This window comes from Lithobates pipiens, unplaced genomic scaffold (assembly GCF_037356315.1).
Source record: "Lithobates pipiens isolate NorthernLeopardFrog02 unplaced genomic scaffold, aLitPip1_a1.2 Scaffold_16, whole genome shotgun sequence".
Lineage (NCBI taxonomy): Eukaryota > Metazoa > Chordata > Amphibia > Anura > Ranidae > Lithobates > Lithobates pipiens.
This window is the reverse complement of record NW_027507748.1, coordinates 296,170,780-296,187,824: the sequence shown is the minus strand read 5'-3', so window position 1 is coordinate 296,187,824 and position 17,045 is coordinate 296,170,780.

The following is a 17,045-nucleotide window of genomic DNA, read 5'->3' as shown; positions in this document are numbered from 1 at the left end:
GCATTAAAAAGTGTCTACAAATAAAGTAAAAATAAGAAAAATATTTTAAATGGTGAGGAAAAGGTCCTTATAGAACTCTGGGAATCAATAAATAACAACAATTTGGATATACAATTTTCCTTTGGTATGAGTTCCTTAATGTTTACGTTTTGAATGTGGTAATTTGCATTAATATTAATTGGTCTATTTTACCTAAAGATAAGACTATTAGTACTCTTCCTTCACTTACAGTATAGATAAAGAAAAAAAAAAAATATATATATATATATATATATATATATATATATATATACACAGTGCCTTGCAAAAGTATTCGGCCACCTTGAACTTTTCAACCTTTTGCCACATTTCAGGCTTCAAACATAAAGATATAAAAAATTTATTTTTTCTGAAGAATCACCAACAAGTGGGACACAATTGTGAAGTGGAACGAAATCTATTGGATTTTTGAAACTTTTTTAACTAATAAAAAAATGAAAAGTGGGGCGTGCAAAATTATTCGGCCCCCTTGCGTTAATACTTTGTAGAGCCACCTTTTGCTGCGATTACAGCTGCAAGTTGCTTGGGGTATGTCTCTATTAGGGATGAGCCGAACACCCCCCTGTTCGGTTTGCACCAGAACCTGCGAACAGACCTAAACTTCGTGTGAACTTTAGAACCCTATTAAAGTCTATGGGACTCGAACGTTCACAATCTAAAGTGCTCATTTTAAAGGGTAATATGCAAGTTATTGTCCTAAAAAGTGTTTGGGGACCTGGGTCCTGCCTCAGGGGACATGGATCAATGCAAAAAAAAGTTTTAAAAACGGCCGTTTTTTCAGGAGCAGTGATTTTAATAATGATTAAAGTGAAACAATAAAAGTGTAATATTCCTTAAAATTTCGTAGCTGGGGGGTATCTATAGTATGCCTGTGAAGGGGCGCATGTTTCTGGTGCTTAGAACTGCCCCTGCACAAAGTGTCATTTGTGCAGGAAAAAAAGTCTTTTAAAATCACTTGCGGCTAAATTGTCGGCTCTCCGTAATACAGAGAACATTCAATGAGTGTTCTCTGTATTAGCCAACAATTAATTCATTCATTGATAAAAAAAAAAAAAAGTGTGGGGGTTCCCCTAAATTCAATTACCAGGCCCTTCAGGTCTGACATGGATATTAAGGGGAACCCCGTATCAAATTTAAAAAAAATTGACATGGGGGTCCCCCTAAATATCCATACCAGACCCTTCAGGTCTGATATGGATATTAAGGGGAACCCCGCATCAAATTAAAAAAAAAATTACCGTGGGGGTCCCCCTAAAAATCCATACCAGACTCTTTATCCGAGCACGCAACCTGGCAGGCTGCAGGAAAAGAGGGGGGGACGAGAGAGCGGCCCCCCTCCCTCCTGAACCGTACCAGGCCACATACCCTCAACATTGGGAGGATGCTTTGGGGGTCTGTGACCCCTCAAAGCACCTTGTCCCCATGTTGATGAGGACAAGGGCCTCATCCTCACAACCCTGGCCGGTGGTTGTGAGGGTCTGCGGTCGGGGGGCTTATCAGAATCTGGAAGCCCCCTTTAGCAAGGGGACCCCCAGATCCCGGCCCCCCCTGTTTGAAATGGTAAAACCTGCGTTACATCTGGAACCTGGAAACCTATGTTACATCAGAGGGGACGGGGTCACCCACACGTCACTGGGGAACCCCTGGCTCCCTTCACTAGCGTCAGAGGGGGCGGGGTCAGGTGACGGGTGGCCCCGCCCTCCTAATATAAGAAACGTCAGCGCTGGGATCCCCGCATTGTCTCCGCACTGGAGACAGAAGATGGATGTATGGACAGCGCTGGACTGAGAGATCCCCCGTCGCTGGATATGATCATCCATCGCTGGACACCGGAGATTCGTCGCTGGATAGCAAGAGTGGATTAGCACCGCTGGAATCTTTTTTTAATTTTTTTTATTTTTAATAAAGGAATTTTTCAAAAGTGTGTTTGTCTTATTTAACCATTTTTACACATTCTTTGTGAAATGGTAGGGGTAGTTTTGTACCCCCTTACCATTTCAAACGGGGGGGCTGGATCTGGGGGTCCCCTTGTTAAAGGGGGCTTCCAGATTCTGATAAGCCCCCCGCCCACAGACCCTCACAACCACCGGCCATGGTTGTGAGGATGAGGCCCTTGTCCTCATCAACATGGGGACAAGGTGCTTTGAGGGGTGGTCACAGTCCCCCAAAGCATCCTCCCAATGTTGAGGGTATGTGGCCTGGTACGGTTCAGGAGGGAGGGGGGCCGCTCTCTCGTCCCCCCCTCTTTTCCTGCGGCCTGCCAGGTTGCGTGCTCGGATAAAGGGTCTGGTATGGATTTTCAGGGGGACCCCCACGTAAAAAAATTTTTAATTTGATGCGGGGTTCCCCTTAATATCCATATCAGACCTGAAGGGTCTGGTATGGATATTTAGGGGGACCCCCACGTCAATTTTTTTTTTAATTTGACACGGGGTTCCCCTTAATATCCATGTCAGACCTGAAGGGCCTGGTAATTGAATTTAGGGGAACCCCCACACTTTTTTTTTTTTTTACATATTTTTATTGGGGAAAAAAAAAGTTCTTGACAATACATATCAGTCGACCAGTAAGACAGTATCATGGTAAAGAAATGTATAAGAGAGAATATAAAACAGAAGAAGGGGAGTATTGCCTCCCTACGACCTGAAGGGTCACGATATCGCTTTTTTTAATCAATGAATGAATGAATTGTCGGCTAATACAGAGAACACTCATTGAGTGTTCTCTGTATTACGGGGAGCCGACAATTTAGCCGCAAGTGATTTTAAAAGACTTTTTTTCCTGCACAAATGACACTTTGTGCAGGGACAGTTCTAAGCACCAGAAACATGCACCCCTTCACAGGCATACTATAGATACCCCCCAGCTATGAAATTTAAAGGGATATTACACTTTTATTGTTTCACTTTAATCATTATTAAAATCACTGCTCCTGAAAAAACGGCCGTTTTTAAAACTTTTTTTTTGCATTGATCCATGTCCCCTGGGGCAGGACCCGGGTCCCCAAACACTTTTTAGGACAGTAACCTGCATATTACCCTTTAAAATTAGCACTTTAGATTTCTCCCATAGACTTGTATAGGGTGTTCCGGCTTTTTGAATTTGCTGCGAACAGCCCAAATTGTTCACTGTTCGCTGAACACGCGAACAGGCAATGTTCGAGTCGAACATGAGTTCGACTCGAACTCGAAGCTCATCCCTAGTCTCTATCAGTTTTGCACATCGAGAGACTGAAATTCTTGCCCATTCTTCCTTGCAAAACAGCTCGAGCTCAGTGAGGTTGGATGGAGAGCGTTTGTGAACAGCAGTTTTCAGCTCTTTCCACAGATTCTCAATTGGATTCAGGTCCGGACTTTGACTTGGCCATTCTAACACCTGGATACCTTTATTTGTGAACCATTCCTTTGTAGATTTTGCTGTATGTTTGGGATCATTGTCTTATTGGAAGATAAATCTCCATCCCAGTTTCAGGTCTTTTGCAGGCTCCAACAGGTTTTCATCCAGAATGGTCCTGTATTTGGCTGAATCCATCTTCCCCTCAATTTTAACCATCTTCCCTGTCCCTGCTGAAGAAAAGCAGGCCCAAACCATGATGCTGCCACCACCATGTTTGACAGTGGGGATGGTGTGTTGAGGGTGATGAGCTGTGTTGCTTTTACGCCAAACATATTGTTTTGCATTGTGGGCAAAAAGTTTGATTTTGGTTTCATCTGACCAGAGCACCTTCTTCCACATGTTTGGTGTGTCTCCCAGGTGGCTTGTGGCAAACTTTAGATGAGACTTTTTATGGATATCTTTGAGAAATGGCTTTCTTCTTGCCACTCTTCCATAAAGGCCAGATTTGTGCAGTGTACGACTGATTGTTGTCCTATGGACAGACTCTTCCACCTCAGCTGTAATTCTCTGCAGTTAATCCAGAGTGATCATGGGCCTCTTGGCTGCATCTCTGATCAGTCTTCTCCTTGTCTGAGCTGAAAGTTTAGAGGGACGGCCAGGTCTTGGTAGATTTGCAGTGGTCTGATACTCCTTCCATTTTAAAATGATCGCTTGCACAGTGCTCCTTGGGATGTTTAAAGCTTGGGAAATCTTTTTGTATCCAAATCTGGCTTTAAACCTCTCCAAACAGTATTACGGACCTGCCTGGTGTGTTCCTTGGTCTTCATGATGCTCTCTGCGCTTTCAACAGAACCCTGAGTGCCCGTTCACACTACTGCGATTTGTCAGGCGACTTAGCAGCCTGACAAGTCGCGCTCCGTTCTGTACTATAGAACCGTTCTAATAGGAGCGACTCAAGTCGCTCCGACTTAGAAAAAGGTTCCTGTACTATTTTTGGGGCGACTTCAGGTGACTTGCATTGACTTCTATACAGAAGTCGTTTTGCAAGTCGCTGCTGAAGTCGTGTGCAGGTCGCGTCTGTGAGTCGCGCTGCAAGTCGTGTCGCCCCTGTGGGAACGGGCACTGAGACTATCACAGAGCAGGTGCATTTATACAGAGACTTGATTACACACAGGTGGATTCTATTTATCACCATCAGTCATTTAGGACAACATTGGATCATTCAGAGATCCTCGCTGAACTTCTGGAGTGAGTTTGCTGCACTGAAAGTAAAGGGGGCCGAATAATCTTGCACGCACCACTTTTCAGTTTTTTATTTGCTAAAAAAGTTTAAAATATCCAATCGATTTCTTCCACTTCACAATTGTGTCCCACTTGTTGGTGATTCTTCACAAAAAATTAAAATTTTATATCTTCATGTTTGAAGCCTGAAATGTGGCAAAAGGTTGAAAAGTTCAAGGGGGCCGAATATTTTTGCAAGCCACTTTATATATATATATATAATATATACATGTTTTAAATATATCAGTGATGATCAATAAGTATCTCCGCAGCAACGAGGTTCTTTCCCAGAGAGATTATCATTTATTTTATAACAGAACAGAGGTACAGACAGGGTAGAGGACAAGGTGCTTAGAATATTCATGCAATGATCAGACAACTTCAGAGAACCCTGTCATCACTCAGCCAAAATAACCTTCCTTAATATACACATTTTTCTCCATTCACTAAAATATCAAGCAATCTCATTGGTCAGTTTTACTAGCACCTTTAATCTTTTGGGTGACAAGTAATGCCTCTTGGCCTTGGAGAGCTGCAGTCATAAATTCTTATTAAAGTTGTCCGGATATTTCCTTAGGGCCGGTTCACACTGCGAGGCGAGGCGAGGCGACACGGCTCGCCTCGCCTCGCTCCCGCAAGTCGCCCCCATTCAGTACTATGGAACCGTTCTGAGAGGAGCGACTCGAGTCGCTCCGACTCAGAAAAAAGGTTCCTGTACTACTTCGGGGCGACTTCGGGGGCGACTTGCATTGACTTCTATGCAGAAGTCCTCTGCAAGTCGCCGCTGACCCCCCCTGCAAGTCACGGCGAGGAAGTCGGAGACGCCTCGCCGCGGCTCGCTGTGTGAACCGGCCCTTACGGTGTAGGTTCAATTGTATTATTTTGCTATTAATTAGATAAACAAGCCACCCTTTAAAGAATGCTATATACCATAAACAAGTACTCTATACATGCATACGACCCCTTTTAATATCCAATAATCATCATTAAATAATTATTGTATTTTTTAATGGCCAAATTGCATTCTTACCCTTTGAAGAATGAAAAAACTAAACTAAACTATTTATCACTGTTGGGTGAACAATTCAGTCCTCAGCATTATTTTGGGCTATTTGGGGAACAACTGAATTTGCAGGGTGTTTGGTGGGCGTAGACCCTACCGAATGCCCTGCGATCCACTGCGCACTGCACAGTGCAATCAGGGTGCAGTAAAAGCTGGATATCAAGGAGCGGGGCTGGGAAGCCGACCATGGCATCCTTAACAACCGATTAACAATGAATCATCAGCTGTCAATGAACTTCCCCTCTGACAGTCTAATATAAAAAAAAAACATTTGCTGATAAAAAAAAATAGTAATTAAAAAAACTGTGTGCCCACCCCCACACCCTGAGAATGGTATGGATTTTAAGGGCATCTGATACACTTTTAAAATAAAATCCATACCAGACCCTTATCCAAGCATGCAGCCTGGCAGGTCAGGAAAGGGGGAGAATAAACAAGCCCCCCAAACTACAAAGCATCTTGTACCCATGTTGATGGGGACAAGGGTCTCTTCCCCACAACTCTGGGATGTGGTTGTGTGGGTCTGAGGGTAGGGGGCTTATCAGAATATGGAATCCCCCTTTAACAAGAGGGCCCCCAGAACACCTCCCCACCCCCTGTGTGAATGAGTATAGGGTATATTTTATACCTACCTATTCACAAAAAAAAATCAAAAAGTAATGAAAACACAGACAGTTTCTGACAATTCCTTTATTAAAAAAAACAAAAAAACATGTCCCCCGATGTAAATCCATCATCAATCTTTATACACCCACATCGCCAGGACCCGGAAAAAAAAAATTCACTTGACATTCATGCATGATGGGTCAGTGATGTCACAAGGGTGCACTGCCACCAGGTGATGTCTCCAGGTGGCCTTGGCCTTACCTATATAAGAACTATAAAATGGCAGAGGAGGCATTCTTTGGTCAGTCGTCAGTAGGTGTGGAGCCATTTTTTTCAGGGCTTTTTTATTTTTTAATAAAGGAGTTGTCAAAAACTGCCTCTGTGTTTTTTATTACTTTTGGAAACTTTTTTGATGAATGGGTAGGTACTTATTCACATGGGGGGCGGGATCTGTGGGCCTCCTCCTTAAAGGCGCCTTCCAGATTCAGATAAGCCCCCTGCCTGCAGACCCTCACAACCACAGTCCAGGGTTGTGGGAAAGGCACCCTTGTTCTCATCAACATTGGGGTAAGGTGCTTTGTGTTGATAGGAGGTGTTAATATGGAACCTTGCGAAAATGTTATGAAGGCGAAAGTATATTTAAAAAAAGTTTTTTTTATATATTAAATAATATGTTAAAACATTTCATGTCATTCTGTTCAGAGGAATGTGGCAGGGATTTGAGAGAGAATACCAAAAGCATATGAAAAGATGTCAACCTGAGAAAAACATGAAACAAGCAATATTATTATATGTATAAAAATGCCATATTGCTTCTTGTGTGAAATAAAAAGAATCAGAAAGGAAAGAAAGGAAGAGGAGAGGGGAGAAGGGGGCAGGGGAAAGGACAAGGGAAGGAAGGAGGGACACTCAATTAAAGTTAAAAACTATTCTTTAAGCCCCATACACACTATCAGATTGTCTTCTGATTTTTTCCTTCAGATTTACCAAAACCATAAAATATGAAGTCAAACCTTAGGAGTTTCAATGTGTATGCAATCAGGCAGGCCCTTGCACTACATGGTTTTGGTAAAACTGAAGGAAAAAATCAGCAGAAAATCTGATAGTGTGTATGGGACTTTCAATTAATTTTCAAATGGTTGTGTTTCCATTCCATCCTCTACAAAGATCTTTGATAAAAAAAAATATTTACATGGAAAACCTAATCCATCAAGCTAGAGAGTATTCAACAAAATATCAAAAACATGGGTATGCTGGCTACCCTTCCAAGATTCTTCAGAGTTTCAGCAGCTACAAGGCAAAGCATAACTTACTCAAGTAGTAAAACGTACTCTCCACTGAGACTGAACTCCACCAACCCCCCTTTTTTTTTTCCTTCCCTCATTTTACATGCTATCCCCCATGAATTCTACATATTATACCCACTCCTAATATTATACAAACCTTCATATGCAGGACCAACTTAACAGTGTTATGTAACAATTGCTCTCTATGATGGCCCAAGATCGGAGGCTTACTACACAAAATCCTCATGCCCGAGGTAAGGCCATGAGTAAACCATTACTATGAACACGAGTCATAGCAACTACATCCGCCCCCCCCCCCCCCCCAACACAGTGTAATCCCGTATGGGGTGTTAGGGATAGAGGAAAGCCCGTTTTGCTTTGCCTGATACTCTTGAGCAAGCCCTCCGATGATTACCCTCCTAAACCTTACGGCAGTGAAATTTGAGTTCACATTCAACTACACCTGCTACGTACGATACGAATACGAATATATAGAATGTATTTCATGTGTGCTGTATATGAAACGTGATCTTTATTGATGTCCCTAAAGTCGAATGTAGGACTGTATATACCTGATGTAATGTTTATAAATCAGTTTTTTTTTTTGCTTGTATAACTTGAAAATTCAATAAACTGTGGGGAAAAAAAATATATATTTTTTTCCACAGCCAGTGAGCCCCTAATGTTCATACATTACTCTGAAGCTTAAAGGGGTTCACAATGGCACAGTCTTCTCCTATACCTCAACTTATGGGAGCTATAGACAATGTGGCAGAGAGAAATACCAAGAGCAAAATGTTTTTTTTTCTGTAGATTGCACAGATTTTGAAAACTTCAAAGATTAATGTCAACTTAGACCTGACTGTGATGGAACATCACTTCCCTGGATAAATACAGTATCTCAAAGGAAAGAGGATACCTAGAAGTCTAAAAATTTAAAAAAGTTTCCATTGTGTGCTGTAGAGCAGTGGTTCTCAACCCTGTCCTCAAGTGCCCCCAACAGACCATGTTTGCAGGTTTTCCTTTATCCTGCACAGGTGCTTTAAATCAGAGTCAATGGCTTGGTATTTTGGACAGCTATTTTATCTAAGATAAATTCCCAAAACATGGCCTGTTGGGGGTACTGGAGGACAGGGTTGAGAACCACTGCTGTAGAGGATGAGAATTTTAGTAAACAGTGGACAAATATATTGGATGAAGCATCAAACAGCTTCATTAGACTATCATTACTTATAAAAAGACATGCATGTTAAATGGATTGTAGTGCAAATCTGCAAAATGCAAAAAGCACAAAAAATGCATAGGTGTGAATCCAGCCTAAAGGGGCGTTCTGGCCAATAATTTTATTTTTTAAAAGTCAGCAGCTACAAACACTGTAGCTGCTGACTTTTAATAAGGACACTTAACTGTTCAGTGATCCTGTGATGTTGGCCGCCCCCAGGCCGATCCGTCCATCAGATCGGCTGCCGGCGCCTTCATCTTAACAAAGGGAAACAGGCAGTGGAGCCTGTTTCCTACTGCGCATGCGCGAGTCGCGCTGCACTTTGTGAATGGCCCCGTTGTTTTCTGGGGCACACACATGTCCCAGAAGGCAACGGGGCCGTGGAATAGGAAGAGGCAGATTAGGAAGACTGCCTAGCAACAGCGGTTTCAGGTAAGTTAAAAAATATATATTTTTATTTTTTAAGATTTTTTGGGTGGCCCTCCACTTTAACAGGGCCATTCTAACACATGAATATGCTTTGGTCTAAACCATTCCATTGTAGCTCTGGCTGTATGTTTAGGGTCGTTGTCCTGCTTGAAGGTGAACCTCCGCCCCAATCTCAAGTCTTTTGCAGATTCTAACAGGTTTTCTTCTAAGAGTGCCCTGTATTTGGCTTCATCCATCTTCTCATCAACTCTGACAAGCTTCCCCGTCCCTGGTGAAGAAAAGCAACCTTACAAAATTATGCTGCCACCGTCATGTTTCACAGTGGGGATATTGTGTTCAGGATGATGTGCAGTGTTACTTTTCCACCAAACATAGCATTTTGCTTTTAGGCCAAAAAGTTTAATTTTGGTCTCATCTAACCAGGCCACCTTCTTCCACATGTTTGCTGTGTCCTCCAAATGGCTTCCCACAATGGGACTTCTTATGGCTTTCTTTCAACAATGGCTTTCTTCTTGCCATTCTTTCATAAAGGCAAGATTTGTGGCGTGCACGACTACTAGTTGTCCTGTGGACAGATTCTCCCAATTGAGCTGTGGATCTCTGCAGCTCCACCAGAGTTACCATGGGCCTCTTGGCTGCTTCTCTGATTAATGCTATCCTTGCCCGGACTATCAGTTTAGGTGGACGGCCATGTCTTTGTAAGTTTGCAGTTGTGCCATGCTCTTTCCATTTTCGGATGATGGATTGAATAGTGCTCCATGAGATGTTCAAAACTTGGGTTATTTTTTTTTAAAAACCTAACCCTGCTTTAACCACTTCCCAACCGGTGCACGCCGATGTACGTCGGCAGAATGGCACGGGCATGCATATTGGCATACAGGTACGTCCAATTTGAAATGCCGCCCTGCCATCGCGAGTGCGCTGCCGGCAGCTCGCTTGCGTTCCGGTCGGGACCCCCGTGAGTCTGGTCGCGGGTCCCGTAATCGTCTCACGGGGCGGCTGAACAAGGAGATGCTGTTGTAAACAGCATCTCCCCGTTCTGCCTAGCAACAAGTGAAGCTGATCTCTGCTCCATGTGATTGGAGCAGAGATCAGTGTTCACTAAAACAAAGCCCAGCCCCCCACAGTTAGTAACATGCCCCTAGGAACACTTAACCCCTACACTGCCACCCCCTGGTTAACCCCTTCACTGCCAGTGTCATTTACACAGGAATCACTGCATTTATATAGCAGTGATTGCTGTATAAATGACAATGGTCCCAAAAATGTGTCAAAAATGTCCCATGTGTCCGCCCTAATGTCACAGTCACAATAAAAATCATTGATCGCCGCCATTACTAGTAAAAAAAATTATTAATAAAAATGCCATAAAACTATCCCCTATTTTGTAAACGCTATAACTTCTGCGCAAACCAATCAATAATCGCTTATTGTGATTGTTTTTTACCAAAAATATGTAGAAGAATACGTATCGGCCTAAATTGAGGAAAAAAATGTTTTTTTATATATTTTTGGGGGATATTTATTATAACAGAAAGTAAAAAATAATGTGTTTTTTTCAAAATTGTCACTCTAATTTTGTTTATAGCGCAAAAAATAAAAACCGCAGGGGTGATCAAATATCACCAAAAGAAAGCTCTATTTGTGGGAAAAAAGGTATCAATTTTTTTTGGGAGCCATGTTGCACGACGGCGCAATTGTCAGTTAAAGTGACGCAGTGCCGAATCGCAAAAAGTGGTCTGGTCTTAAGCCAGCAAAATGGTCCGGTCTCTAGGTGGTTAAACTTCTCCACGACTTTATTCGTGACCTGTCTGGTGAGTTCCTTGGCCGTCATGATGCTGTTTGTTCACTAAGGTTCTCTAACAAACCTCTGAGGGATTTGCAGAACAGCTGTATTTATACTGAGAGGAAATTACACACAGGTGGACTCTATTTGCTAATTAGGTGACATCTGAAGGCAATTGGCTCCACTAGATTTTAGCCTGTGTTTTTAAAGTAAAGGGGGCTGAATACAAATACACGCCACACTTTTCAGATATTTATTTGTAAAAAATTGAAATTGAAAACCATTTATCATTTTCTTTCCACTTCACAATTATGTAACACTTTGTGTTGATCTATCACATAAAATCCCAATAAAATACATTCAATTTTTTGGTTGTAACACAACAAAATGTGGAAAATTGCAAGGGGTATGAATACTTTTCAAGGCACTGTACATATCCATATAAACTCTCATTTTACTCTTCAGATTGATTGTTTTTTATTATTGTTTTCAATATAATGCACATTTGTATATTATCTTTTTTTTTGCACATACATTGTCACAGCATTGGATTTATGCATATTGATTGTTTTGCACATTTTTCACAGTATTTGATTGAAGTTTAGTCTTTGATTTATTCTACTTTAGAGCTGTATGGATGAGAACCTAATCGTATTAGGAACTAATCATACATTTATTGCCACTGCTTAAATAATAGAGCACTGCAACCTGTTAGTTTATTAACTCTTAGCCCTTGTACACACGGTCGGAGATTCCGACGGAATGTGTCCGATCGGACCATTTTGTCGGATATTCCGATTGTGTGTGGTCTACATCGGAATGATACTCCGACGGACCAAGTTTTCCAACTTGTTGGTAAAATTTTCCGACAAGATGCTCCGATCGGACATACTCCGATCAATCATGTGTAGAGAATTCCGATCGGACAAAGTGCCATGCATGCTCAGATCAAATTCCTACACCAAATCTATTGGCTACTAGCGTGAACGTAGTCCCGTCGTAACGAAATAACGTCATCACGTCGGATTTTCCAACAACTTTGTCCGACCGTGTGTATGCAACAGTTTCGGGCAAAATCCGTCGGACAAAATCCAACGGACAAAGTCCGACGGATTTGGTTGTCGGAATCTCGGACCGTGTGTACAAGGGCTTATTGTGTCAGGTATCAGAGCATAGTGCTAACAGCTGTCACTTATCTATTAATACACTATCTCCCAAGCGCAGATCTTTTACTCTTGGTTTCGATGAAACTGAGCTATGTTGGCTGCATTAATTTTCTTTTTTTCAGGCTATATTTCACCTAGTGATCCAGCTAATAGGACACTACCTGTCTTAAGGTGTCTGTATTCAGAATGAAGTAGCAAAGCAGACACCCTTGGATGTCAGCATTGTCAGTCTGGGGAGAGGGTAGCGTTAAACTAGTAGATTTAGTTGGGCTTGACTAACAAATTAAAGCTGTACACCAAGTAACAGTTTATAAGCTTTTACAATAGACTCCTTCCTTTTGGGATAAAGGTTTTACATAAATCAATAGAAGCTGAGAATTGTAAGCACACTTGTCAATGGAAAATGGTTTGTCTTAACCCCCTAACTGCTATTTTGTCTCGAGAGCTTGGTCTGTTAAAAACGGAGTTCCACCCAAAAATGAAACTTCCACTTTTCCGGTTCCTCCCCCCTCCGGTGTCACATTTGGCACCTTTCAGGAGAGAGGGGGAGCAGATACCTGTCTAATACAGATATTTTGCTCCCACTTCCGGGCGTAGATACCCGAGCCACCTGTGGATATCTACGCCATTTCCTGCTCCCCCCCCCCCCCGCTGTCTTCTGGGATACACACAGATCCCAGAACACAGCAGGGACCAGTGGGATAGTGTAATGTGAGTTTTGATTAGCTTTGGGTGCCGACATTGCGGGCACCCAGGACAGGTAAGTGTCTTTATTTTAAAAGTCAGCAGCTGCAGTATTTGTAGCTGCTGACTTTAATAAAAAAAAAGAAAAACGGCAGATCTCCCCTTTAAGTTAAAAAATAACAGATCACCAAGTGAAAATAAAGGAAAAAAGCCTAAAAAATAAAATAAATGCAGGCACCACATCTAAAAATTGGTAAATTAAAAAGTAATTTATTTTTTTGCCTATTTATCAAAGTAGTCTTTATTGAGTTTTTATAATAGGAACTAAAATAACAATAAACAAACAAGTTCACCGTTAATAAGGTAGTACACATAAGCTCGTAGTACACATGCAATATTTAAACAGCATTGGTAATTATTCTGTAAATTATAAGATGGTATGTCAAACTAATGGTGGAAACGTGAACTCATTAAGAAGGGCAACAAGGAGAGGAAGCAAGAAGGAGGGGAAAGAGGACAGGGAAAAAGGGAAGAGCAACAAAGTACCAGTCATAGTATAATGCAAACATGGCATACTCCATTTATAGATGAGCTATCAGAAGGACACTGTACAGTTTGGATTAAGCAACCAAGAAGACCACAGGGATACAAATTTGGTGTAAGGTTTTTTAGGGCAAATCTCCACCCCATGAAAAATTGATGGTTAAGACACTTGATTGTTTCAGATAGAGATGGCATTTCCACAATTTAGTGATGGTTAGTTTCACTGCATAAAGTAAGTGAATGATAATAGTTCTGGATTTAGGGGGGATGTTAGCTATTCCAATATGTAGTAAAACCAATTTTGTGTCAGGAGTGGTCAGTTTGTCAATTATTAATGATATAAATTTAAAGAGAGGTTTTCTGCCAGCTAAGGTCCGAAATAATATCTCTAAATAGCGTTCCCCATTTATGTAGGTAGGGGGTTCTCATGGGGAATTCTACGTTAATAAGGTAGGTGTAGAAGTTAGAGATCCCATGTCCCAAATATTTAGGATTATCATAAAATTGTAAGATAGAGAATGGTAGGGTAGTGCTGGGAGGGATCTTACATGCCCGTAGACAGTAATGAATTCTTAGATATGTATACATATCAGCATGAGATAGAGTGTAATTCTTTTATAAGATATAAAAGGGTATTATGTTATCATCCTCGTAGAGGTCCTGTACTAAATGAAGCCCACAGTGCTTCCAAGGTTATATATTTGAATTAGGTATTAAAGCACTAAGGGGTAGGGGTAAAGACCTGACCTCTGGACTTTTATAGGTCAGTAGTGAGGTCCAAGCTTTGAGGGATGCTTTAATACAGGGATGTTTTAGGGTATAGGGTTTGGAGTATACCGAGCTCAGGATAAGAAAATTGCTTGGCATAAGTGGGCAAAATAGGGAATATTCTATGAAGGACCATGTTTTTTCCTCAGTAGGATGTAGCCATAATTAGATCTGGTCAAGCAAGGTAGCTCTGTAGAAGTGGTGTATATTCAGAGGACCAGCTCCCCCTTTTTTGTGGATTTATTAGGAGGCGGGAGGAACATCTACAGCATTTAAATTCCCAGACATACAGTATTGGGTTAGTTGTCTCTGAACGCTATGCAAAAATTTAAAGAGGAGGGGTATGGGTAGGGTTCTAAACATGTACAGTAGTCTTGGAAGTACAAACATTTTAACAGCTATGGTCAGTCCTTTGATACAAAATGCCCAATATTAGGGGCTCTGATTAGACAAACACATTTGTGCACATTTAACCACTTGAGACCCGCACTACGTCTATTGACGTCATGGGGTTTCGTGAGGTAATATCTAAATGATGCCTGAGTCCACAGACATCATTCAGATATTGCAGTTTTCAGCCGGCGATTCCCTACACCATAAGAATGATCATAGCGGCTGTTCCGCCACTTGATCGTTCTTACGGGCGGCGGGAGGGGGGACCCCCCTCCCGCCGCCCTCCGGTGCTTCTACCGACTCACCGTTTCCATCGGTGAGTCGGTCACAGGATCCGCCGGCCCCAGCATGTGATCATAGAGATTTCCGGCGGACTAGATTGTCCCCAGAGTCTCTATGATCGTTCGGAGGCCGGGCGCGATGTTATGACGTCACGCCCGGCCTCGGTATTCAAATTAACGGCGCCGATCTGGCTAGGAAGCCATGATCGTTTTTTTTTTTTTTTTTTTATTCTTCCCAGCCTAGAGGTGAGATATGGGGTCTTATTGACCCCATATTTCACTGTAAATAGGTCCGATCATGCCATATTCCTATTACAAGGGATGTTTACATTCCTTGTAATAGGAATAAAAGTCATCAATTTTTTTATTTATTTTTTTTAAGTGTAAAACTAAAAAAATAAAATAAAATTAACAATAAAAAAAAAAAAAAAAAAATTTTAAGCGCCCCTGTCCCCGTGAGCTCGCACACAGAAGCGAACGCATACGTAAGTCCCGCCCACATATGAAAACGGTGTTCAAACCACACATGTGAGGTATCGCCGCGAACGTTAGAGCGAGAGCAATAATTCTAGCCCTAGACCTCCTCTGTAACCCAAAACATGTAACCAGTAAAAAATTTTAAAGCGTCGCCTATGGGGATTTTTAAATACCAAAGTTTGGCGCCATTCCACGAGCGCGTGCAATTTTGAAGCGTGACATGTTGGGTATCTATTTACTCGGTGTATCCTCCTCTTTCACATTATGCAAAAAAATTGGGCTAACTTTACTGTTTTTTTTTTTTAAGCATGAAACTGTTTTTTTCTGAAAAAAACGCGTTCGAAAAATTGCTGCGCAAATACCGTGCGAGATAAAAAGTTGCAATGACCGCCATTGTATTCTCTAGGGTCTTTGCTAAAAAAACATATATAATATTTGGGGGTTCTATGTAATTTTCTAGCAAAAAAAATTAGGAATTTTACATGTAGGAGAGAAATGTCAGAATTGGCCTGGGTCTGAAGTGGTTAAATATTTTGTTTTCGAAATTTCGTTTTTGTCCAAAAAATACATTTATTTAGTTACTCTCGAAATTCATTTTTATTTATTTTGTTTTTCGTAAAAAAATTGTATTCGTCCGAAAATCCAAATGAATTAAGGTCAAATCTGTCATTGAAGGGTTATGGTGTTTTTTCGAATCTTTAAAGAAGATTCGACGGAGCAGAAAAACTGATTGTATGATGCTGCAATCATACATTCAAATATTTTGACTACAAGCTATAGTAGGATTCTAATGTTGTACGTCTTCTATGGGTTTTTCAAGGCTATTTGCATTGCACACAGGTCATGTTAGCATTAGCATTAAGAAAAAAAAAAAAAAGAAGAAAAAAAATGCGTGGGGTTCCCCCGAAATCCATACCAGGCCCTTCAGTTCTGGTATGGATATTAAGGGGAACCCCTTGCCAAAAAAATGGCGTGGGGGTCCCCCTCAAAATCCATACGAGACCCTTATCCGAGCACGCAACCTGGCAGGCCGCAGGAAAAGAGGGGGGTGAGAGAGCGCCCCCCTCCTGAACCGTACCAGGCCACATGCCCTCAACATTGGGAGGATACTTTGAAGATCCCCCCCAAAGCACCTTGTCCCCATGTTGATGAGGACAAGAGCCTCATCCCCACAACCCTGGCCGGTGGTTGTGGGGGTCTGCGGGCGGGGGGGCTTATCGGAATTTGGAAGCCCCCTTTAACAACGGAACCCCCAGATCCCGGCCTCTCCCCCTGTGTGAAATGGTAAGGGGGTAGACAAGTACCCCTACCATTTCACCAAAAAAGTGACAAAAGTGTTAAAAATGACAAGTGACATTTTTTGACAAGTCCTTATATAAAGTCTTCTTTCATCTTGTTTCTTCTGGTCTTCTTCCTTCTTCCTTTCATCATCCTTTGGTTTCTTCCTCCATCTTCTTCTTCCTCCGATCCTCTTCTTCCTCCGATCCGCTTCTTCTTGCTCCAGTGTTCTCGTCCGGCATCTTCCTCCACGGCGTCTCTTCTTCGTTCTTAGGCCACACCGCGCAATGGGAGGCTCCCGCTGTGTGACTCTTCTCTTCTTCTGACAGTTCTTATATAATGGAGGGCGGGGCCACAATGTGACTCCACCCCCATCTGACGCATGGGCCCCTGTCTGGTACCGTTGG